General features: G+C 38.2%; 1 pseudogene; it reads right to left on the bottom strand.

Moving 5' to 3' along the window:
* Positions 1–151: 151 nt before the first annotated feature.
* Positions 152–23726, bottom strand: LOC100723534 (thyroid hormone receptor-associated protein 3-like; annotated as a pseudogene).
* Between the last annotated feature and the right edge of the window lie 258 nt (positions 23727–23984).

Raw genomic sequence — 23984 nt, 5'->3', positions numbered from 1 at the left:
CTGAGGTGAACACTCCAATGTTTATTCACATGCTTTGCTTTCTTTCTCTTTTAAAAATCCAAGTTGCCAAATTAAGTCTATTACTACATATACCTAAAAAAAAAAAAAAAAGGAAAAAAGGGGGCCTCTTAAAATCAGGTCGGGAAGAAGAGACTGAAAACCAAATTAGTCCTCTTAGCTCCAAATGAAATGAAAATTAAAAACAAAACTGTTGGTTCCTAACAGTGAACAAACCAAAATCAAGCATCGCTCTCCCTCACTTACCCTAGACCCCATCCCATATACCAACAACAAATGAGAAACACAGCTAGAGCCCAACATGTCGTGTTCTGCTGGGAGTTGAGTTGGGCCTGACCCCAGGCTCTGTGGCAGCCTCCTCTGTGCAGTGGGAGACAGCACCAGGGACACTTTCCACTGTCGCAGGATTCTGCATGGCTGGTGGGGCTGGGGTGGGATATTCGGATCTTCTTGAGGCTCCTCTGTTCAGCTCCTCACCAGCCATCTTCCCAGTGTCTCCTTCCCCTGGACAAGGGCTCCCATCAAGAGTGGCCCCTACTCAGCTGTGGGCTGTAAATTATCCTTCTCTTCTCGGTTCTCTGTTCCACTCTCATCGTCTTCAATCTCCCCTTCCTCCCCAGTGAACTTGTCGTGGGCCCATTTGGGGCTGGTACTAGATTTCCAGTACATGAACAGGCCCGACCCCCGGGGAAGGCTCCTCAGCCGGGACCTGGCTCACCCACTTATCACTGCCTTCGCCTTCTCTGTCGTCGTGCAAGTCGTGCAATACTTCTTGCTTTTGGGTGTGTACTCTGGGACCCATTCCTCTTCCCGGTTTCTCTTTTGGAAATCATTGCTACTGTTGTTACCAGAGTAGTCTGCCCCAGTATCTGCTATTGTTACCAGAGTAGTCTGCCCCAGCATCTCCCTCTGGCTCAAAATTAAGTTCCCCAAGCTCTGCTGCCTCCTCTTTCACTTGGACCCACGAAGCCTTTGGTCTCCAGTCTTGATTTATCAAAACCCGTGGTGCTCTCTTCTCTCTCCTCTGTCTCTTCCATTGTATACGAGTGAGATGATTGGGAGGAGGAAGAGGGGGATCTGGATCGATCTCGTGCTCTCTGATGCTTCTCCTGCTTCTTTGATCCTTTATGTGTTTTCTCTGTTTTCTCAGTTGACCTTTCCCTTGAATGGCTTGAGTCTCGGGAATCCATCGATTCTCTTGATTTACCTCGTTTAAGATCTCTCTCCTTATGTTTTTCACGACATTCAATATCAAGGCAGAGATCAACAGGATCATCTTTGTATTTTCCCTCAGCCTGGTAGCCAGGTTCCCGAGGACTTTCATCAGGAGCCAAACCATGTTTTCTGGATGTACTGGGGGAAATGTCTATCCTCCTCTGTATCTCTGGGCTTTTTTTGTTTTTAGCTGCCTCCTGTTTGGCTCTTCTCTTTAGGTATTTAGTAAAACATTCCAGCAATGTCATTCCAGAGGACCAAAGTGATGCTTTTTAACATGGTGAACAATCATCACTATATGCTGAGCAAACAATTCTGAAGGGCTACACTGAGACTGAACTGACTGTATGTGCCGGAAAATGGAATGAAACTCCTGTTCTTTTTTGTTGCTATGAACTAGATCCCAAGAAAGCTTGTGTTCCTGAGCCAATAAGCCACTGGTTCATGCAAGGTTCTCATCAAATGAGTCCATCCGTACGTTGATCTGGGCCTCACAAGTAATGGAAAATTTGCCTCCCAGTTTTTCAAGGCTCTCAGAGGTCTTCCTTAGGGGAGGTGATGAGCTTTTCTCTTGGACTGCCTTGTAAGCTGTCACTCAGAAATTCTTCTCAGGCACAAACCCCCAGTGCCAACTTTGGCTCCTCTTGGCCCCACCTCGCTCTTCCTTTTTGGATCTCTCTGTGAAAGATTCCTCCTCCAACTCCTCTGCTTTCCTCTGTTTTTCCTTCCCTGAATAAACCAGGCCCTCCCACTTGCCTGACTTCTCTTCCTCCTGGCTTTTACTTGCACCAGCTATGACTTTAGACATAGCTGGATTCATCATCAAACTCAGATTCCTTCCTTCTCTTAGTTTTGTCCTTATCTTGATCATCCATCCCCTCCTTGTGGAAGTCTGCCATCTTCTTCTCAAAGTCATCATGGAGCATATACCGTTTGGGTGACTGACAGCTCCTAAAAGGCTTCTCAGAATCAGTCTTGGAAACAAATGAATCCGATTTCACTTTTGCATACACGTCAGAGAAGCTCCCTTTTCCTTCCCTTTCTCTTTATCAGAATTTGTCTGTTTCTTTCTTTCCCATTCTCTGTCTTCTGGTCTTCTAGATACCTCTTTGTATAGGCCGCTCCTCCCGAAGCAGCACTCTCCTCCTTCTGTGATGAACCATAAGTGGAGCCAGTGGCTGGTGGACTCTTACCCACAGGGCTTTTTTTGGACAGACTCAAAGACCCAGAGCTGTTGGGAGCCGCGGCCGAGCCCGGTCGCCTTACTTGGCGGACGTGAGGCCTGTAAAAAAGAGCAAAGCCTGTGCTAAGTTACCCCTCCCATCGAGTGAGCCAAGTTGGCGCCTGCTTCCTGCCCCCTGATTGCCCTGGCGACTTAAACAACCCGCTCTGTAAGATAGTCTGCCTAGCAACAACTGATGTTAGCCAGTCAGCCCGCATCGCGCGCTTTGAACTGATTGGCCACTGTTACCCTATAAAAGTAAATGCCTCTCCCGCCACAAGAGAGAAGCACAGAGAGAGATAGAAAAAGTCCACCGGTAAGAAAGGACTGGTGGCAGAGCAGAGGCCTCGCGGGGGCCACGCGGAGACAAATAAAGACAAGGTTGCACACCGTCAGAATCTGTCGTGTGTTTTTCCTGCCGGCCGGGAGCGACACCGACACAGAGCCATGGTTGAACTGACTTTGGTGGCTCCCAGACTGATATCCAGCACCACTTGGCAGAGATGAGCCCATCTGGGATGTGCTGGAAAGTGGAGGACTAGGTTTTGGCACAGGGCCAGGACGGGGTGATCGCTGCCTCACCACCACAGAATGAAGAGGGCTCTTGAGAGCTGGGCTTCACTCCCGGGGACTCAGGTCAGAAATTGCTGAGGCCGGTGATGCAGAACCAGTGCTGTGGGTGGTAGCATCTGGCCACGGCTTTGAGTTCTCAGATGTATGTATCTTGAGAGGTGCCTCCAGAGAATGTCTGCTCCTTGGCCTCATCTCCCTGGTCATCCCCAGTAGCTTGAGGTGGCCGGCTATCTTTGGAAGAAGACTTTTTCTCTTTTGCAGATTTGCACTTAGAAGATTCAACTCCACTGTGGTTGGAGGAAGAATGAGAAGATGAGGAGCGCCTTGACCTGTCAGAGGATGACTTATCAGAGTTTCTAGAATGGCTCCTGGGCCTTGCTGAAGGAGACCTTCTCTTTGGGGACTGGGATGGAGAACGGCCCCTACTAGGCCTGTATGCTTGCCGATAGTTCTGCCAATTAGAGTGATAGTTTGCATACCTCCATGGTTATACTGGCCCCATGGATAAAAGCCTCTGTTGTGCCCAAGGAAATAATACGGTCTTTGATAACCTCTGTTGTGACCTCGGAGATCTCAGTTCTGATACACTCTCGGGGGATTTCTTTCTCTGTTATGAGCTGGAGAATACGATCTGGAACGAGACCTAGAACTTAGCCTGCGCTTCCTTGATCGATACACAGATCAGCTCTGGGATCGTGACTTCGAAAATGAAGGAGAGCGAGATCTTGATGCTGATTTTGAGCAAGAAGAGCGAGATACGGACTTGGATTTGTTTGTTTTTGACCTCTCTGAAGAGAGGGTTCACTTTTCAATTATACCTGGGGTGACGTCTAGTTGCTCAGCATGCAAATTATGTAGGACTCTGCAATTTTTTGATTTGTTTCTTGTCAGAACAATGATTCAACTTGCACTAGATCCAGACACTGCTGATGAAGAACACTGGCAATGCCACTGGCTCCCCCAATTTACAAAGTCAGGATGTAATTCTAGGCCCACAGCAGCGACCTCAGCTGCAACCTCGCAACAGGCGCAACAGGCCCAAACCTCACCCCCGGCCCTACTGATTGACTATTAAAGACAGTCATTCATACAAGTGTTCGTATCAGTTGTTAAAGACGATGAGGAAGATATTCTTCAAGAGGGACTATTCCTCTTTGGGGTGTCTTCCCAAAAAAGTTAAAAACATCATACTTCAGTGCTGCATGTATATCTGTGTTTATAGCAGCACAATTCGTAATTGAAAACAGCCTATATGACCATCAACAGATGAATAAAGAAAATGTGATTTGTATACACAACAGAGTATACTACTCTGCTGTAAAGAAAGATAAAAGGCATTTGTAGGAAAATGGATGCACCTTGAAACCATAATGTTAAGTGAGACACACAAGGTCGAATATTGCATGGCTTCTCTTATGTGAAAAAGTTAATGGGAAAACAATGAGGTAACGAAGTTATTGTATTTTAAGTATGTTTCTGCTATTGGTTTCTAGTTTCACTCCCAGATGGACGAGAGAAAGCTTTGCAGGATTTCTGTTTCTTCGGTTATGTTAAGCTCTTTATTGTTGCTATGAGCATGGTTTATTTTGAAGTAAAAAATGAATAAATAAATAAATAAATTCTGAGAATAGGAAAATCTATAAAGAATAGAGAGTAATTCAGTGATTACCTGAAGGTAGTGGGGAGAGATTGGAAGATGATAGCTAGTGGGTAGAGTGTTTGGGATAATAAAAATGGAAAAGTAATCAAACTAAAAATATAGCTATGTTTTGATTCAACTATGTCACTCCTCAGTATATACCAGAAGGAATTAAAGTCAGCACACTACAGGGAAACCTGCACATCCCTTTACAGCAGCACATTAGTAGTTAAGACATGAAATCAGCCTAGGCGCCCATCAATAGATGAATCCTAAGAAAAGATGGTATATGTATACAATGGGGCATTATTCAGTAAAGAAAATGGAATTATATCATCTATAGAAAAATGGATGGAACTGGTGATCATCATGTTGAGTGAAATAAGCTATACTCAGAAAAACAGATAATTGCCTTTTTTCCCTAATATGTGGATCTAAAAAAGAAAACAGGAGGACTATTATTAGAAAAATGAAAAAAATAAGAGGGGGAGTAAGGGAGGATAATGGGGGATCTATAAAGACTTACTAATTATATAATTAAGAGACATGATATTGATAGGAATTTATTGAGATAAAAATACATCCACTACACTCTGTTAAGTGAAATAGCAGGTTACAGAACAGTACATATGGCACTGCCAATTTTTATTTTATTTTATTAATGTATGAAAATTGTCAAGAGATGTTAGGAAACTGCCTAGAATGATGTTTATTTAATTTTCAAAATCTGTCTCTGGAAGTGAGATGATAAGCACATTTAAATAGCTTTTTTATTTGTGCTATTATAAAATATTTTAAGTAGACGAAATTAAGAATTGCTACAAGTAAGTGAGGTGATAGATATGCTAATTATCTGTATTCTGGTAGTCATTTCACAATGTATATGTATTTCAAAACATGATGTTGTACACCTTGAATTTCAATTCAAAATGTTTCCTTTTCATGATTATTTTTTTACAAAAAAGGTCAAAGGCTTGCCATGGCAGAGCCAGTTAACAAGGTAGATAAAAACACACTGTAATGTTTTTACAAGCCTGCCTTTCCTTAGATGGCACTCTATAACAGCGTTCACAGCATTTTGGTATCACACTTTGTAGACCCCCGCAAAGGACTTTCAGAACTGCTTCAAAAAGTGGCAAGGACATGGTATAAATGTGTTTTTGAAGTGAGAGGGAGAATTTTAAGGGGATTAATGGCAAAATGTTTTTTGCTGTAACATTTTACACTTCATAAATACTAACTGTGATAGCAAAAATGAAGATTACAATCATTAGAGAGAATAAGTGGAAGAAGAAGAAGAGGAAGAAGAAAATAATAATGAGAAGAAGAGGAAGGGGAAGAAGAAGGAGGAGGAAGAGGAAAAGGAGGAATCAGGAAGTGGAGAAGAACAAGCAGAAGCAGGAGAAAGAGAAGAATAGATAGATAGATAGATAGATAGATAGATAGATAGATAGATAGATAGAATCACCTGAATTTGCTTTTTAAAAATACAGATTTTCCTGATGTGGGAACTCAGTACAATAAATTTTCCTCTGAGGACCACTTTCATTGCATCCCACAGATTCCAGTAAGTTGTGTTTGTGTTTTCGTTTGCTTATTGGTACTGTTTAATTTCTTCTGTGACCCACTGATTACTCAAGACTGTGTTATTCAATGTCCATGTGTTTGTGGGACTTTTGAAGTTTACTTTATCATTAATTTCTAGATTCATGACTCTATGATCCGGTAACATGCATGGGATAATTTTAACTCTTTTGCATTTATTTAAATATGTTCTGTGAGCTAGTATATGGTCTATTTTAGAGAATGTCCCATGTACTGCTGAGAAGAATGTATATTCTGATGCTGTTGGATGAAACACTCTGTATTTTTCTACCAAGTCCATTTGTTCACAGGTGCCATTCAGTTCTGTTATTTTTTTGCTGATTTTCTGTCTGGTTGACCTGTCCCTTGGTGTCAACGGTGTGTTAAGGTCTCCTGTTACAATTGTGTTATTGCTAATTTGGTTTTTCATTTCTATTAATACTTGCTTTGTATAACCGGGTGCTCTGGAATTGGGTACATATATATTTAAGATTGTTATGTCTTCCTCTTGACGTTTTCCCCTAACCAATAGGTAATGACCTTTTTTTATCTCTCCTGATCATTCTTGGTTTGAAGTTCACATTGTCTGCAAACAGAATAGCTAACCCAGCTTTTTTTGTGTTCCTATTGCATGAAGTATTGTTTTGCATCCTTTGACTTTCAGTCTGTGAGTATCCTTTTGGGTTAGATGGGTTTCTTATAGACAGCATATGGTTGGATGTTGGTTCTTGATCCATTCTGCCAGTTTCTTTTAATTGCTGAATTGAGACCATTTACATTAATGGTTATAACTGTTATATATTGGTTTATTGTTGACATGTTATCTTTCTGCTATTGTACCTTTACCTTTCCATTCTATTTAGTTGTCAGCCTTGTTTAGTGGTTTTTTTTTCCAATGTGTGTCTAGACTGTATTTCAGTATTCTTTGCAGGATTGGTTTGGTGATCATGAAGTTCTTCAGCTGTTCTTTGTCATTGGAGTATCTTATTTCTCCACCCATTTTGAAGGACTGCTTTTCAGGGTACATCACCTGGGTTGGCAGTTGTTTTCCTTTAGGATCTGAAATACTTCACTGCATGCTCTTCTTGACTTCATTGTTTGTGTTAAGAAGTATGCTGTGATTCTGATAGGTTTTCCTTTGTAGGTAATTGGTCTTTTCTCTCTAACAGCTTTTAATATGTTTGATTTTGGGGATGGTGATTATTATATGTCTGAGTGTAGTTTTATTTTGGTTATGGTTATTTGGAGTTTCATATGCTTCACTGATCAGTTTCCATTCTCATGTTTGGGAAATTTTCAGCTATTACTTCTCTAAATATCCTCTTGACATCCTTTATGTTGTCCTCTTCTTTTTCATTTATCAATCTTATGTTGTTTTTCTTTGCATCACTTTGCAGTTGTTAAATTATTATTTCCTGATTCCTTGTTATTTTTGAAAGATCTTTCTTTTCCTGTTCACTAGCTGAAATCTTGTCTTCAAGGTCTGAGATTCTATCTTCATTCTCGTTGAGGTGGTTTTGACAAATTTAAATGGAATTTTTGATTACCTGTATATCTTGTTGAATCTGCTTCATCTATTCTTTGTTTTTTACATTGTTCATCCAGGGATTCTATCTTTTTGTTTTGTTCCTGTAATTTTTGAACTTTGTATTCTTTAGATATGTTCAGCATCTCTTTTATTTCTTTCATCATTTCTTCTTTTACCTGGGAGATTATTTCTAGTTTGAATTCCTTTAAAGCTTCCTGGAGTTGCTTCTTTATTTCAGTTGCTATTATTTCAGGTATTTCAAGTGTATGTCATATATTTTCTTCTATGTACATAGTTCCTAAGCTTTCTTGGGATTGGCTGGAGGTTTGAGATTGCATTTTGGTCTTTTGTTTTGTCATTTTCCTATATTTCCCTGTTTCAAGTGTTGTCACAAGGCTTTCCCTGGGCCTGTTGGAAATCGTCTTCTATGCCCTCAGCTCCTGGGAGTCTGGCTGCACAGTTCCCCGGACTGAGAGAGGGTCACTGCAGGTGGCAGTGGCAACCAAGAGCTACGGTGTAGGTTGAGTGTGGCAGGAAGCTCGGAAATTCATAACCAATATTTTAAACAATTCCATCCTATTATTAGATGAGTCCCTGGAATTCTATAATTGATAATACTTTGATATAGTTTGGAAGGAAATTATTATGACACAGAGCATTAAGTGCCACAAAAGATACATGGTAAAAGAATGATAGTAGTCAGCAGAAATGCTTAAATTGTTTGCATTGCAAAGAGAGAAAGACATGCCAGATAAAGGAAAGAAGTGTACTTAAAGGCAATGATTTTTAAAAGCCTAATATATGTATAAAATAGCTTATACTCTAGCCTCTGTGCAAAGAATGTCCTATGTATTATTTCACAGTGTTTCACAATACCCCATTTCACAGGTATAGAGGCTGAATGCAGTAGTGAAGAGCAAAGGATTAGGAATCAGACAGAATTGTGTGTGACTCTTGTCTCCACCATTTAACAATGAGTGACCATGGATGTGGGAAATTTATGCTGTAAATGCTAGATTTTTCTTTCTCATTCTTCATCTTCACCTCATTCACATAGGATCTCTTTACTTTCATCTTCAACGTTTCAATTTACTTAATACTCTTTATCATATAATCCAATTATGTAAGTTCATTTTCATTTTATCTGGAAGTATAAGAAAGATAAACTAACAATAGTTTCAATAAAATAGAAGTTTATGTCTTTTGAGCAATCCAGGTCTGATATGGCAGATCTGCTCCAAAATGTCTTCAAGGAACCAGAGTCTTCCTGTCATCTTTGCCTGTGCATGGCTTGCACTCCTAAGTTAACTTTATGTTCCAAATTGGCTTCCATGCTAGCCATCTCATCTGCATTACAATCAACAAAAACAAATAAACAAACAAAAAAGAAACAAAGATAAAAGACCAAGGGTAGATGCCAGTAGTCTTTTTTTTTTTTTCTTTTGTCTTTTTCCTTTTTACTGGTACTGGGGATTGAACTCACGACTGCCTGCTTGCAAGGCAGGCACTTATGCCACTGAGCTAAATCCCCAGCCCCTATGAAGTAGTCTTTTTTGAAAGAAGAATTTTTGAAGCTGTTGCTAAGAGACTTCTGCTTATTTCTGCATCACACTTAGCCATATAATCATCCCACCACCAAAGCCACTGGAGAATGTGATAATCATTCTGCTGATCTTATGTCTAATGAAAAACAAGTTTCTGTTCCGGTTGGAGCAGGTGGGTGATATTGTGTCCAGGTTCAAGGGACTTCGGTATTGATATAAAAAAAAAAAAAGACAAGTGGGAGTAACACACAGGCCTTGCTGGATAATTCTTGTGCAGACTGTACAAAAGAGAAAGTCCTCAGGGAAAGGATTCCTGTGTTTAGATCAAGTATCATCCCAGCACAGTAGAATTTCTCCATCAGAGAGCTCTGGAAGATCATAGAGTTTGGGTCTTATAACCCAAAGCTCTACCTTATCAGAAGCCAGCAGGAGTGGAGCGAATGTTGTAAATGCTTTGCATATTGTATGAATGCAAAGCAGATAGACATTATATGGCTAAAGTTTGATTAGACTATTTTTAAAATAATTGGGTGGGTAAAAATATGAGTTTGGTACATTCAGTCTTTCGAATTAACAGATCTCAGCTTGCAACGAAAAAATAAGTAACAGGAACAAATACACAGAGACCATCTTTGGCTCATTTATATGACGTGCTAAGGGATAACTAGTAGACTTTCCCACAGCGACCATTTACAAATTGAATTAATTATTAAGCATTCACAGTTTAGGAGGTACTTTGGCAAATGATCAGACTTATCTTTTAGCATTATAAACTATGACAGAATGTAATCGATATGGTAACAGCAGTTTTGGGAATGAGGGGATAGAAAGGCAATTGTTAACTCAGATAATTATGATACATTAAGTCATCCCCAGTGTTGTTATTCAGAGGTGAAATCGTCACTCTTTCTCATCTTCCTTTTCTGAATAAATCCACAGAAACTATAGTGATCCAGTGAATCCACCTAGTCAGAGTTCAACCAAGACACACAAACCAAGGTATTAATCAGTAAAATGGGGAACAGAGGCTCCAATGCCATAAACACCCTCATGGTGTCACACTATAATTGCTGTGTAGGTTGTTTTCATGAAAGGACTTCTCTTCAAAATTGAAGAGAAGAAAATAATTGGGGAAAAGGGATTATTCTGACACAGGGTGGCAAATATTATAATTGTTTGTTTAACCATAGTTAAAAGTGACCTACAACTTACACCATTCTCCCACAGAGCATATCTTTTTTGTTTTCATGTATTTAGTACCTACAAATTGGACTTACTTTCTATAATGCAGAAGTGATAAATATTCCACTTATTTATATTTATTGCATATCAATACACAAGCATAAACAGATACTATTCACAAAATAAGGGCTTACCATGTTGGAAATTGACAAGTACCTTAGAAGCTTCTGTGGCATGAATCATAATAAAAGATTATAATTACAACTTAATAATCTTTAAGATGTTTTCTAAACTGATTCAAAGAGGAGATTTTATTGTTTGACTCGATATTTATCTTTGTTATTGTTGCTGTTGCTACAGTCCTTCTTGTTCTTGTTCAACAAATATGATTCACTAAACCCCTACATTGTCCCAGGCACACTGGTCCAGATGATGGGGACATGGCGGTGAGGGGATGTTGATGCTGTCCTAATGGGGTTGGAAGTGACACAGGAGTCATATGTTTATCAAAACAGTTACCTCCAAATTTTAAGATTCTGACAAAGTAACCCAAACCCAAATCATTTTATTGTGTTACTTTTTGTGGCCTGCATTCCCCTGAGGCTGGAAATCTGTTGCAAATCTGCAAGAGACAGTGTGTTTTTTTCCTAAAGGAAATTGATAGCTGTGTAAGTGAATCACTGGTCTGAGAAAAGCTTAAACCCCAATCTGCTTCACCAAGGTCTCTGATCAGCCTCAAGGAAGCCAGTTCATGGCCTCTCACATCCCAACTTATCAAAATACCCATTTGACCTTGAAAACATTCTTGTTGAGGCCATTTGGCTTGAAAACAAATAAAGTATCTGAACAAAATGTTTGCATCAGTGACTCCAAATTGACACAAACTCTGTAGGCTGTCTGGGATGAGAAAACTCTCTAAGTCTTGTTTTATTTTATGCCTGCAAGGTCTTGTTATTCTCTGTGCTGACAGATGACAAGCCGCATGTTAATTAAAGAACTGACACCCTTCAGTTTACTATTTTCTCACTATGCAACGTTTCTTTTTCTCTCCCATTGCCCATCTCCACTCCTGCCATTCCCAAAGAAGTGGAAATGAAAGATTTCACAGTTTTTACATGAATAATTTGGGCGCAAATACTGTTCTCTCTTCAACTGCACTACAGCAAAGTCAAATTTTGTGCTGTTATGTTAAATTTGATCCTTTTAACACAAGAAAAAACTCATTTTGATAAAGGTTAATGCCTCCTTAATATTTATACACTTGAATCATATTGAAAATTCATTTTAAAATTCTGAAATCTTGAATTAATATGACAACGTGCAAAGACTGTGTGACACCATTTGTTATTCATTAGCACATACTTTACAATATATTAGCATCAGATATGAAATACTCTGTCATGGTCCTGGCAAGCCTGTAAGTTTCAGCCTAGTCTATTATCTAGAACTTTACAGTTTTGACATGGATGTCCAGAGACAATTCCAAATGATTTGTGCAGATCGGGAATATATTAATGAAACCCAGAATCTGCTAGGGATCATATATTATTGTGAGAAACACGCTTACCTAGCAGCCGTTCAGCATATGTGTGTCTAGTTAGAAGCAGATTTTGAACACCAGTTTTCCATAATGTAAATGAATTGTGACATGATCCCAGTAACTTAGGGACAGCATCTGCTGTACTGCACCTGGCGCTGAGCTCTCCTCCCATAGTAAGTCTGCAGGTTATTAACAATCCCGACTGCTCACATCATTTTGAAATAGTGTCTGGATATCCCCACATGTATTGTCAACAGTTCCTGAAACAGATGGAAATCTAACAGTGTCATAGATTTCATAAGTTTGTTCTTTGCTGCTGCTAAACCTTTTTGAGTGTTTATTTTAATGGCCTGTTTCTTTTGGGAATTGGAAAAACCAGTCTCTGACTGACAGATGCACCATGTCCAAAATAGTAATTCAGTGGCTAAACTTAGTTTGGCTATCACCTTAAATATTTAACTTTTAGCTCTCCAAAACTCCCTGAGTCTCTAAAAATCTTTTGACATTATAAAATATTCAGATATCCCCTGGATTTAAGCATTTTGTAGGGAGTTATAGCACAGGAGTTTATGTTTAAAATTATCTATAAGGGTGTTTCTGGTTTTATTATCAAGAGAAAGGTAAATCCTCTGAATTTTAGAATCAACAGACTGCTTCATGTTTATTAATCTCTGACTGAAGTGCTTAAGGTTTTACTATATCATGACCCTTTACGCAGCCTGTGCACTTAAGAATATGTATGTTTGTGCGTGCATGCTTATTTAGGTACTCAGATCTTCTTGAAACAAATCAGCTCTACTAGTGAATGTCTTAGCGTGGTCTTGTCACTGTGCTCATTGTCTCAAGAACAAATCCACTTGATCTGGCTTCCTCCCTTTGAGCAATGACAAACAGCTTTGTTCCCAGTCTCATCTCAGTCTTGCTGCGTCATCCCTTCAGTTCTGCATCACAGATTGCTACTTTCAGCCTGCTATCCCATTTATTCTTTCTGTGGAAATTGAGCATTGGGTTTTAGCTAAATATATTGATGCACACCCAGATACTCCATTTTCCAGTCTTTCTTGCAGCTGAGTATAATCAGATGGCCTGATTAGAGACAAGAGTTTTTTGACTCATTCTATAAACCTAATGTCTGAACATCAACTTGATGGCTTGGGCTCTAGCAGCCATCTTGTGCAATTATAAAGTAAAGTCCGCACTGTGACCTAGAAAAAGCCTGGTTCTCTGACAACTGAAGGATTCACTAATCTTGGTCTGCCTATCTTCAGATTATTTTATATGAGAAAAAATAAACATCTGCCTTTTTCAGGGCATTATTTTTCTTGTAGTACCCTCAGGCAAGCTGCATCTCAACCAATGAGAGTGCCCTAGGCATTTCTTTAGTATGTGCCATTGGTGCTGTTTGTCCATTGCTCTGAACCCTTCTATCCATCGCATCCTTTGTAGCTCTAGGTGCTCCTTCTTGCCTGGCTAATAGGCTTGACTGATCACATGAAGTCTGCCAAGACATGGTGACGGTCTCCCTGTTCAGCTTCCTTAACCTTCAAACTCCATCTTGCAGCAATTTGGCCACTCTTCCTCACATTTCAGATTTGCATTTCTTCTCTGCCTACAATGTCCTCCTTGTGCTTAACAACCTGGAAAACTCAAGTCTTAGCTACAGTGTTTACCCTCCTATGAAATTTTACATGTTTCCTACAGACAGCACATGTATTTGTCCTTTCTCTGAGGTCCTCTACACTGGATACACGCAATTAATTAATTAGCTGCAGAATATCCTTGGTCTCTATGTTAAACTGTAAATTCCTAGAAAACAAGGCCTGCACTATTTCTTTCTTGTCTATCTTAAAAATCACCTTATAGTTACTTAGTACATGAATACTGGATGAAACACTGAATAAATGAGTGAATGAATGAATGAATCTGCTAGAGACTCATTCCATTAAGAAGCACACCTGTGCCCCGTAAGTAAAGCTTCAACTTTTTCATTGCATGTGTTACAAAGAGCTTCTATGATTTTTTTTAAATATTAGAATTTTTGAGTGTAGTGGATTTTTTCAGTGTTATATCTTCTTCATCTTGACTCTTTTCAGGATAAAAAACTGTATACAAGTAGGAATAACTATATATTTTTAAATTTTTTTATTTTAAAGAGAATAAAACTATAACAGAATAAAACAGAACAATTCAAAGAACACATGACTTCACAACAAGACAACAGGACATCAACAGTGGCTACCATATGTCTCTTGATTTCTTTGAAATAGTTGTCCATACCTTCACATACAATATCAAACATAAGAAAATAGTATAAAACCAATCAAAAGAATGAAAGCATTACAGGACTTCAAAACCAAACAACAAGGAATAAACAATGGTTACTATAATATCTCATTTTCTTCAAAAAGTTGTCCATACTATGACACATAATAAAATTAAATAAAATACAACAGAATAGAACCAATCAAAACAAAAGAACAAAAGCATGATAGGACTTCAAAACAAGATGATAGTAAATCTGAAATGGCTACCATAATGTCTCATTTTCTTCAAAATAGCTGCTCATATCATGACACATAATAAAATCAAACAAAACAAAACAGAATAAAACCAATTAAACAAACGAATGAAAGCACTATGAGACTTCAAAACAAGATAATAGGAAACCAACCACGATTACCATAATATATTCCATTATGTTCAAAATAGCTGCCCGTACCATCAGACAAAGTAAAATCTAACAAAACAAGACAGAACAAAGACAAACCTAACAAAACTGTGAAAACTATACAAGAGTTCAAGACAAGACAACAAAAATTTCCCTCTGGGTATTTCCTCTCCTATCACTTTTACAATAACTATTTTGCTTTTTTGGATCCCACTAACTCCTTCTCTTTTTTACACTACGGTTCACTTGTATGAGTTCAAACTATTTCACCTATCGATATGATCTCCAGTTGCATCCATTTACCTACAAGAGCTTTGAGATTATTCTACTTTATAGCTAGGTAGCTTTCCACTGCACAAATATACCATATGTTTCTCATTCATTCTATGGTTTATGGGCAAGTCGTCCTTGCTTTTATTCTGGTCTTCTGTCATACAGAACAATTGTTTCTCTCCTTTGATTTTTAGTCTATGAATTTCCTTTACAGTTAAATGGGTTTCTTGTATACAGTGTATCGATGGATCTTGACCTGCTCTCCTTGTATTTATTGCTGACCTGAGGCCAACTACATTAATGGTTACAACCAGCATACATTGGTTTGTCTCTGCCATAATATCCTCCTGCTGTTGACCTCCTATTCATTTTTCCCATTCATTCAATTGTCTGTCTTGTTTGGTGATCCTCCTCTGCTGGTTCCTGGAACCATGGTCATCTTTATCTCTCTCTAGAATATCCTTCAGCACTCTCTATAGGGTTGGTTTGGTGGATTGGTTTGGTGGCCTGCAGGTGGAGGCACATCTGTCTGGTTCTTTTCTTCTTTCCTTCAGTTGTTCTTTATCATGGAAGTATCTTATTTTTTCATGAATGTTTAAAGATAGTCTTGCAGAATACATCAATCTGGATTGGAAGTTGTTTTCTTTCAGGATTTGAAACACTTCACTCTAAACTCTTCTTGATTTGATAGTTTGTGTTGCTAAGTCTTGTGATTCTGATTGGTTTTCCTTATAGGTGATCTGTTTCTTATCTCTAACAGCTTTTAATTTTCTGTTCTTGTGCTGAGTTTCTGGGATCTTGATTATTATATGTCTCAGTTTAGATTTACTTGAGTTATGGCTAGTTGGAGTTCTATGTGCCTCACTTATCTGCATGCCAGATCCATTTCCCATGTTTGGGAAGTTTTCTGCTATTACTTCTGTAAATAGCCTTTTAATTTCATTGGTGTTGACCCCTGCTTCTTCACTGACACCTATCACTCTTAAATTATACTTCTTTGCAACAATGCTTTGTTGAATTGTTATTTCCTGATTCCTTGTTATTTTTAAGAGATCTTTTCTTTCACAATCACTGGCTGCATCTTCAAGGTTTGAAAATCTATCATCAGTCTCTTTCAAGTGGTTTTGCCAGCTTTTGATTGAATTTTTAATTTTCTGGGTATCTCTGAATCTGTTGCATGCATTGTAATTTCCTTCTATAGTGTTCATTCAAGGTCTTTATCATTTTCATATGCTCCTCTTTTTTTTAATCTGTGTCTTCTTTAGGTATATCCAGCAATTCTTTCATTATGTTTCTGATTTCTTCTTTTACCTGAGACATTATTTCTGATTTGCTTGCTTTTACAGTCTCGTGAAGTTGTTTCCTTGCTTCAGTTGCTACCCTCTCAGAGATTTCACGTGTGTGAATTCCATTTTTGTTCCTGACTATATCTCTCAGACTTGTTGTGTGTGGACTGGAGGTCTGAGGTTGTCTTTTGCTTCTTCATCTTGACATTCTCCTGGGTTCCTCCCAACAAGCTGGTTGTGGGGCCCCAGACACTTCCCATGTTGACTGCCCCTCTGCAGTGGGACAGGCACCTGGAGTCCTCTGATCCCAGATTTACCTGGAAGCAGCAGGGTGTGAGGAAGGCTTCTCCAGACCTGTGCAGCTACACTGGGGCTTCCCCAATGACCAGATGTGCATGGAGGTGGGGCTGCTTCTCTCAGCCTGTGTGTCTACACTGGGACTCCTGCAATTGTGGCAGGCCCACACGGGTGTGTTTGCTTGATTCTCCTGGTGGGTGATGGCTGCCTGAATGAACCAAAGGCCTTCAATGGTGGCCTACAGGTACACAGGGCTTACCTAACTGCATGTCCCTGCTCCTGCTGGCTGCCCTCAGGAAGGAGCCTTCTGGTGGCGGTGGCCTGCAGGTACAGGCAGATCTGTCTGGTTCTTTCTGTCCACGCCTGCTGCCTGCAGGAAGGAGCCTTCCTGTGGCTGGCAGGTGGAGGTGGATCTGCTGGCTCTCTCTGCCTGCTCTGGCTGTCCTCAGGAAGAAGACAAAATAACTATATTTTTACTTATTGTTTTGTGTCAGGCTGGCCTTGAGCTCACTTTGTAGCCCAGCCTGGCCTCAAACTTGCAGCAATTCTCCTGCTTCAGCCTCAGATGTATACCACTGTGCTCAGCTTGATTAGTTTCAATATTGGCTATTCTGTATTTAGCATCTTGCAGTATGTTTTTGGCACTGCCAAACAATGTGCTAAGTGCTTCATGTGCTTCATTTTACTAAATTTCTGCCATAACTCTATGAGCTAAATATTATGTCAGAACTTTTCCAGTCATAAATGATAGGAACCAAAGTCAACCTAGTTTAAGCAACAGGAACTTACTGGCTCAGGTAGTTAAAGTTCCACGGGTAGTACTTTATCTGGATCCAGAGCTCAAAGCACTTTAAGATACACTCTAAATTCTACTTCTATCTTTATTTCAGATCTGTACCTCTCCCCGTCTCAATCTCTACCTTCAACTCTCACTCTCCCTATCTCTACCTCGTTATTTCTACATGTGTCTCTCTTTTTCTGAAAATCTTCCTTGCATAGCTAGCATGGCAGACATCAATAAATTCAAACTGATCTGCTACATAGGTCATCTGCTTATTTCTAAATTGAGACTTGTTAGAGAGAAGTATAATTAGGGTGGCCTGGGCCCATTCATACACAACCATGTGCATAAGACAAAGTCAAGTTGGCCCCCACCTGATCTAACCACATGGAATGCGAACCCACAGAGGAAAGGGGCATTCCAAAACAAGGTGATAAAATACTAGGCAAACAAAAATGGAAAATTTCTACTACAGATATAGTCTTTCCTCAGAGTTTAAGAAACAGAGTTCAGAGAAATTACTTAACTTCCACAATTACACACAGGAGATAAATGATGCAGCTGAACTTCAAATCTAGTTCTGACTCAAGATCTGCATCATTAATCACTTCAGTGAAATATTGTCCCTTATGTAATACTAAAACAAAAACTTCTAAACCTTCAGTTACCCAATGATATAGTTCAAATAAAAATAACTTATTTTCCCAAATCTTTTAGTTAAGTGTAAGACTGTGAGCTAATTTGTCACCCCATGTCCTAACAAAATTAAACATATACATAAATCCTTTCCCACATATAATGATTTTTCTTTCATTTTTTTGAAACTTTATTCTTAATAGTCTCAGCAGAGACATCTTCTAAATAGTACACAGCTTCCTAATACCTTTCTCTAACCTGATAGGATTATACCAGCCTTAAAACTATTCAAATGGATTCCTGTGTGCTCTGAACCAGCATCTGCACCTCTCTTTAGCTGAGTCATGCTTTTTGACTCCCTCATACAGGCCACCAATCCACATACTTTCCATGTGTAAGTGCTCATCAATAAGTATTCTAACATAATAAATCAGAAATTTAGGGGCAACAAAAGATCTTAGAGATCACTAAGCCTAATAATCTCATTTTATAGATTAAAAAATTAAAGCAGAGGCTAAAGGATTTCTCCAGTGTCATTTTGTTAACTTGGCAGAACTTGAGGCCCTAGGACTCCTGGTATCTTTTTTACCATTGTACTGTTACTCCAAAACCTCAGTGTCTCCTTTACCATGCTCTGTCTCAGCCCTCCTCTCCAACACCTGAGATATAATCCACTTAAGCTTTTGTAGGCCAGAAAATTCATTCTATAAACTTTCGTCCTTTCACACCAACCTTATGATTAATCTAAAGATGAGACAGACACAGCCAAATTCCAGGGAATATAAAAGTTCTACTAAAAAATATTCTGTCAAAAAATGTTGACAGATTCTGTGCTTGATGGCTACGTGTCTTGAATCTTGTATAGAAATCATTGGCATTGTAGAACAAATCATTTCACTGCTGTAATAGCAGAAATGAAAAAAGAGAGGGAAAGAAAAAGATAAAAGAGTGACAACATGTTTGTGCAAATGGTTAGACATTATCCAAATAATTCTAGTATTCAGTCTATCACAAAGCATTTCTTTTCTCTTTCTTTTGATAATTCCATTTCTGAAGCTGGTCAAACCTCATATAGTTCTCATGTTGTCATGGTAGCCTCATTTCCAAATCTGAATTATCTATATATTAACCTGAAGACACATGATTTTCTTATGAAACATTATGTCAATACTGCTAGTGTTGAGATATGCATTCCTTTGAAAACTCTCAGTAATAAAATTTGATTAATCATGAAGCTTAAAAGAATGTCCTTATGTTCACATTCAAAAAATATTTTAATCCTGAATAGCTGTAGCAATTTTACTGAAATAATAGATTGTAGCAGTAATAACTATTGTCCCTTATTTAAGGTATTCTTCAGAATTGGGTAGACAAGGATGCATATTCTAGTTCAGTGTGTCATAAAACACGGTCTGCCTTTCTTCCACTTCAATCTAGAAATGCAGTCAGTCCTGTAAGAGGTTGAAAATTTCCCCTTGGGCCAAAATGGCTCATAATAAAAGGAAACTGCTAAAAGTGATTGTGTGTGTGACAGAAAGATATTAAAAATTAGATTTCACTGAAGAATAATTGAGGAAAACACAATCATTTCATTAGAGGATTTCCACTTATTGGTTTTGTTTCATTCATTTGCTTTTCATGTGAACTGACAACTTTCCCTAGAGAGGAATCCTCCGATTTTCCATCTTTAAATATATGATGGTCAGTATTCTAACATTAAGGAAAAAGTTTTATAGAGACTTTCATTTAGTTGTCTTGTTCTTGGTGTGGTACTCCTATCCTCCTCTCTGCCTTATGTCTTAAGTCCAGAATCCTCTGTTAACATCTCCAGAGAATAAATCTCTAATATTCTCCCGAGGGAAAAGGAGTTGCCTAAGAATGAAGTGGTGCTATAAAGAGAGTCTGCGATATAAACTATACCTGCTGTAAATTTTCAATCAATTCTATTGAATTCATCTTTAACTGTGCCCCATATGTTCTGAATGGAGAAGATATAACTCCTGAAACTTTTTTGGAAATACCTGGTATAAGTTGACAGATTTCTAAACTTTAGCCTGTATGAACTTAAATTTTATCTTCCCCTGATCTGTGAGATTTTGAGCTTTCAAAATGACACTATTCTCTCTCTCTCTTTCTCTCTCTCTCTCTCTCTGTGTGTGTGTGTGTGTGTGTGTGTGTGTGTGTGTGTGTGTGTGTGTGTTTTAATTGACAAATGGGAGGATGAGTCAGAGATGAGAACCAAGAACCCAGAGGATAAAACTATGAAGAATCATGCTGCACAGTTCCTTAAGTTTAAAACAAGGAGCTTCTGGCCTGGGCCTGGGTAAATTTCAAAGGTGCTGTGAACCAGTAATTATGCGTCCTCTGATTTTTCTCTTTTGAACAGAGATGCCTACATTGATTATCTGTCTATCCTACAAATGTATTTTGGTAGAGTCGATGGGTAATTTCTCTTTTTAACTCATGACACTGGAAAAGCTTCATGCATCCCTAGTTCTGATGAAGAAGACAAATGTCTAGATTTTGAGCAATGCTGTGAAAGATAAGACTGAGTTGGGTGATGGGTTTGAAAAAGAATAAATATATTTTCCCTATGTAAAAAAGGTAAGTAATTTATAACCAGAGGACAAGCTAGAATTATTTTATAGTACATCTACCCTTTTCCAAAAAGATAGAGCCTACTTCTCTTCCTCTTAAGGTTGGACTGGACTTGGTGATTTACTATTAGTAAGTAGATTATTACAGATATGATTTTATGTGACTCTGAGATTAGGCCATCAAAGATATTACAGTTTTCTTTTTTAATTAGTTGTTTAACATAAGTATATGACAAATAAATATGCACAATAATATATATATAATATACAACATAACATTTTGAAATATGTATGCATTATTGGAATGGCTACATTGAGCTAATTACCATATACATGCAATCAAGTACTTACTTTTATGGTGCATGTGGTATAGCTTTCATCTTGCTCTTTCTCCGGGTACTTTTTCAGGAAAAGCCGGTTGCTGTATCATGAGAATGCCCAAGCAAAGCGAGCGGTAGAGAAGTCCATGTGTAAGAGACCAAGACTCCCTGCCAGCGGACATGTAAAGGAACCTTCTTGGAAACAGGGCCAGTCAGGCCTTCAGTTAACTGTAATCTCAACCAACACTGCAACTGTAATCTCAGAAGGCGCCCTGAGACCGAAACATCCAATTAAGCCCTTCCTTACTCATGAAAACTGTGAAATAATAAATGTGGTTTAAAACTTGTTTGTTGATATAATTTGTACACAGCAACTGATAAACAAAATAAGCACATACTAATCTGTTGTTCCTGTTCCTCCTTTTTACATAATAATGAACAGTATTATAAAAAATTTGTTGTATGACTGTCTTTCTGTTCCTGTGAGATTATTTCTGTAGCATAAGTTCTTAAAATTGGAATTGCTAGCTATGCACAATTTAACTTTGGAAAACTGCTGTCAAATTACCCAAATATGGCTCTGAATCCTTCTAACAAATTATGTATTACCCAACAGTGAATGAGAATGGGCAACCCTATGCTTCTGCTAATTTTAAATGCTATTAGTTTTTCTAATTTTCTCTACCTATGAAAGTATTTCATAATTTTACTAATTTTCATTCTTTATTGTGAGGGTGAGCATGTCTTTGTATGTCTACAGTTTGAAAAAGTACCTTATATTAGATAAAATTCTCTTTGCGTGCTCATCTCTCTTGATCTTTCCTCATCCACAAGGCTTATCATACAGTCCATGTTACATAAATATGCAGTTTTTCAGTGGATAAATGGATGACTGAGTAAATAAATGAAACCCATACCTGCAGAAAGTAAGACTTCGTTCAACTCCATGGAATTCACTACTGATTGAGAAAATATTTTCAATTAACTTAATTATTTTTTCCTTTCCCCTTTATCACTATTCTTAGTCTAGGCTCTTTATCTTCACAACTTGTAATCTGTTTCTAAAAGTAGTTATATACTTCTGTCTGAATATTTTAAAAATAACAGAGTAATTATATAACAATAATACCAGTAATGACAACAATAGTGGTGCTAATTTTAACTGTTCTTTGGCACTTACTACGTGACAAGTGCATTGTATACATAACTGACCTAATTTATTCCTTTCTATAACTCTATGGGTATTGTTATCCTCCACTATAAAACTAAGAAAAGTAATAGCTCATAGGACCAATTAAATTAGCTCATCATATGACTATTAAATGATAGAGCAGGGATTCAAACTCTATCTGAATTTAAAGTCCACACTCTTTTGACAATGCTCTGATGACGTTCTTAGAAATAAATCATTTATATAATTTTCTCATACTATATGTTCAATAAAAATGGGAGTTCCAGAAGAAAAATTCCATAACATTACACAGTGAACATAATACTTTCCTGGCCTGGGAGAGTAGCTTCTTACTTTTATTGATTTTTTTTCTCAATAACTGCTAAAAAGAAAAAAAAAAGATGAAGTCAAATAAATGAGCACTTTCCCTTTCTTTTGCAGTTAATAAATTTAATTGAACTATCAACAGGCAAGTGACTTGTCTTAGTCCACTGTGGATTGCTACAAGATATTTGAAGCTGAAAGCAATATAAGGAGAACAGTTTTATTTTGATTTATGTTTTGGATCTTGAAAAACTCCAAAAGCTCATGCAGCCACATCTGCAGAGAGCTGTACGCTGCATCATGATATAACGGGTGGTGTTATATGACAGAAATGCATGCAAGAGCAGTCAGTGGCCTGGAAGAGCAGGCCGAACTTTCTAATACCTGCTCTCATGGTGACTGGTCCAGTCTTGTGAGACCTAACCAAGTGCCATGACATGGGCCCTAATCCTTTACAAAGGTAATTTCCTCTTGATCTTATCACCTTCTATTAGGCTCCACCTCTTAAAGTTTTAATCCTGCGGACAAGCTCCCAGCACATGGGCCTTTGGGACAACATAGCATGACTTATATCCACTTAAAACTTAGAAGACATGACCGAAAATTTAACTATGAAAGGAGAAAAAAGGAAAGTATTTCGTTTCACAATGATTAGCCTTAACCATCTAAAGACTTACGTCAAGCTTAAAAAAGTCTTCCAGTCAGATCAGAAAGAGGACTGAATAATGAATTTTAACACAACACCATGAAAATGAGACTGATGCCTTCTTTAAAAAGCTATTTGTGAACTTGCAGGGATAATTTGGATTTCTGGATGTTGAAGTCAGAATAGACTCAAGACAAGTATGTATCTCAGGTTTCATTCTAAAATGGTCCATCAGAATGATGTAGACTTATTTTTTGAGATGATGACTTCCCTAACTGTGAAAAGTTGTTTTCTAACGTAATCATAGAACAATGAAATGCAATCACGTGGAGGAGTGAGGGGCAGTGATTATCAGGGCACTGTGAATTTGATTTTATGTGTAAGCCTTTCTCTTAGTTTTCTGAGACATGCCTAAGAGTTTTCATGAATTTAGTGCAGGAAAAGTGTTGGGTTTTTTTTCTATCGAATGTGGCAAATTCATGTTCCCTCAATGATGAATGAGTCCTAAAATAATGTTTTATTATGGGCAAGAAAACTCATATTTACCAGCAGCAGCAACAATGTTGCCGGAACCAGAGTCAGAAAGAGGCATAATGGTGAAAACACCCTGATTGGTCTCGCAACAGAAACCTAGCCAATAGGGTGCCGGGAGCCTTTTTTCTTCAACCTGTGTGTTCCACATGGTAATTGAAAGTTGACAGTAAAGTGGATAAAACACTGGTATCTCTCTAAAACAGATGCTGCAGGTGCTCATTGTAATGACAGAATGTTTACTCATTAATATTTGTTTGAAATATTTGTTCATGTATCTCTACCTCTGTTGCATTCATCCATCTGCATTTTCACTACCGTTTATAGGGTAAGCAAAAAACATGACTCTCAGAGATAGGCAAAACGTAATTCTCAATTCGCAGAAGTCTTCAATAAAATTAAACAACAA

Source organism: Cavia porcellus, unplaced genomic scaffold (assembly GCF_034190915.1).
Source record: "Cavia porcellus strain 051 isolate PalLab524CR breed Dunkin Hartley unplaced genomic scaffold, mCavPor4.1 scaffold_9, whole genome shotgun sequence".
Taxonomy (NCBI): Eukaryota; Metazoa; Chordata; class Mammalia; order Rodentia; family Caviidae; genus Cavia; species Cavia porcellus.
The sequence above is the reverse complement of the archived record's forward strand: the minus strand, read 5'-3'. Positions and strand labels throughout refer to the sequence as shown.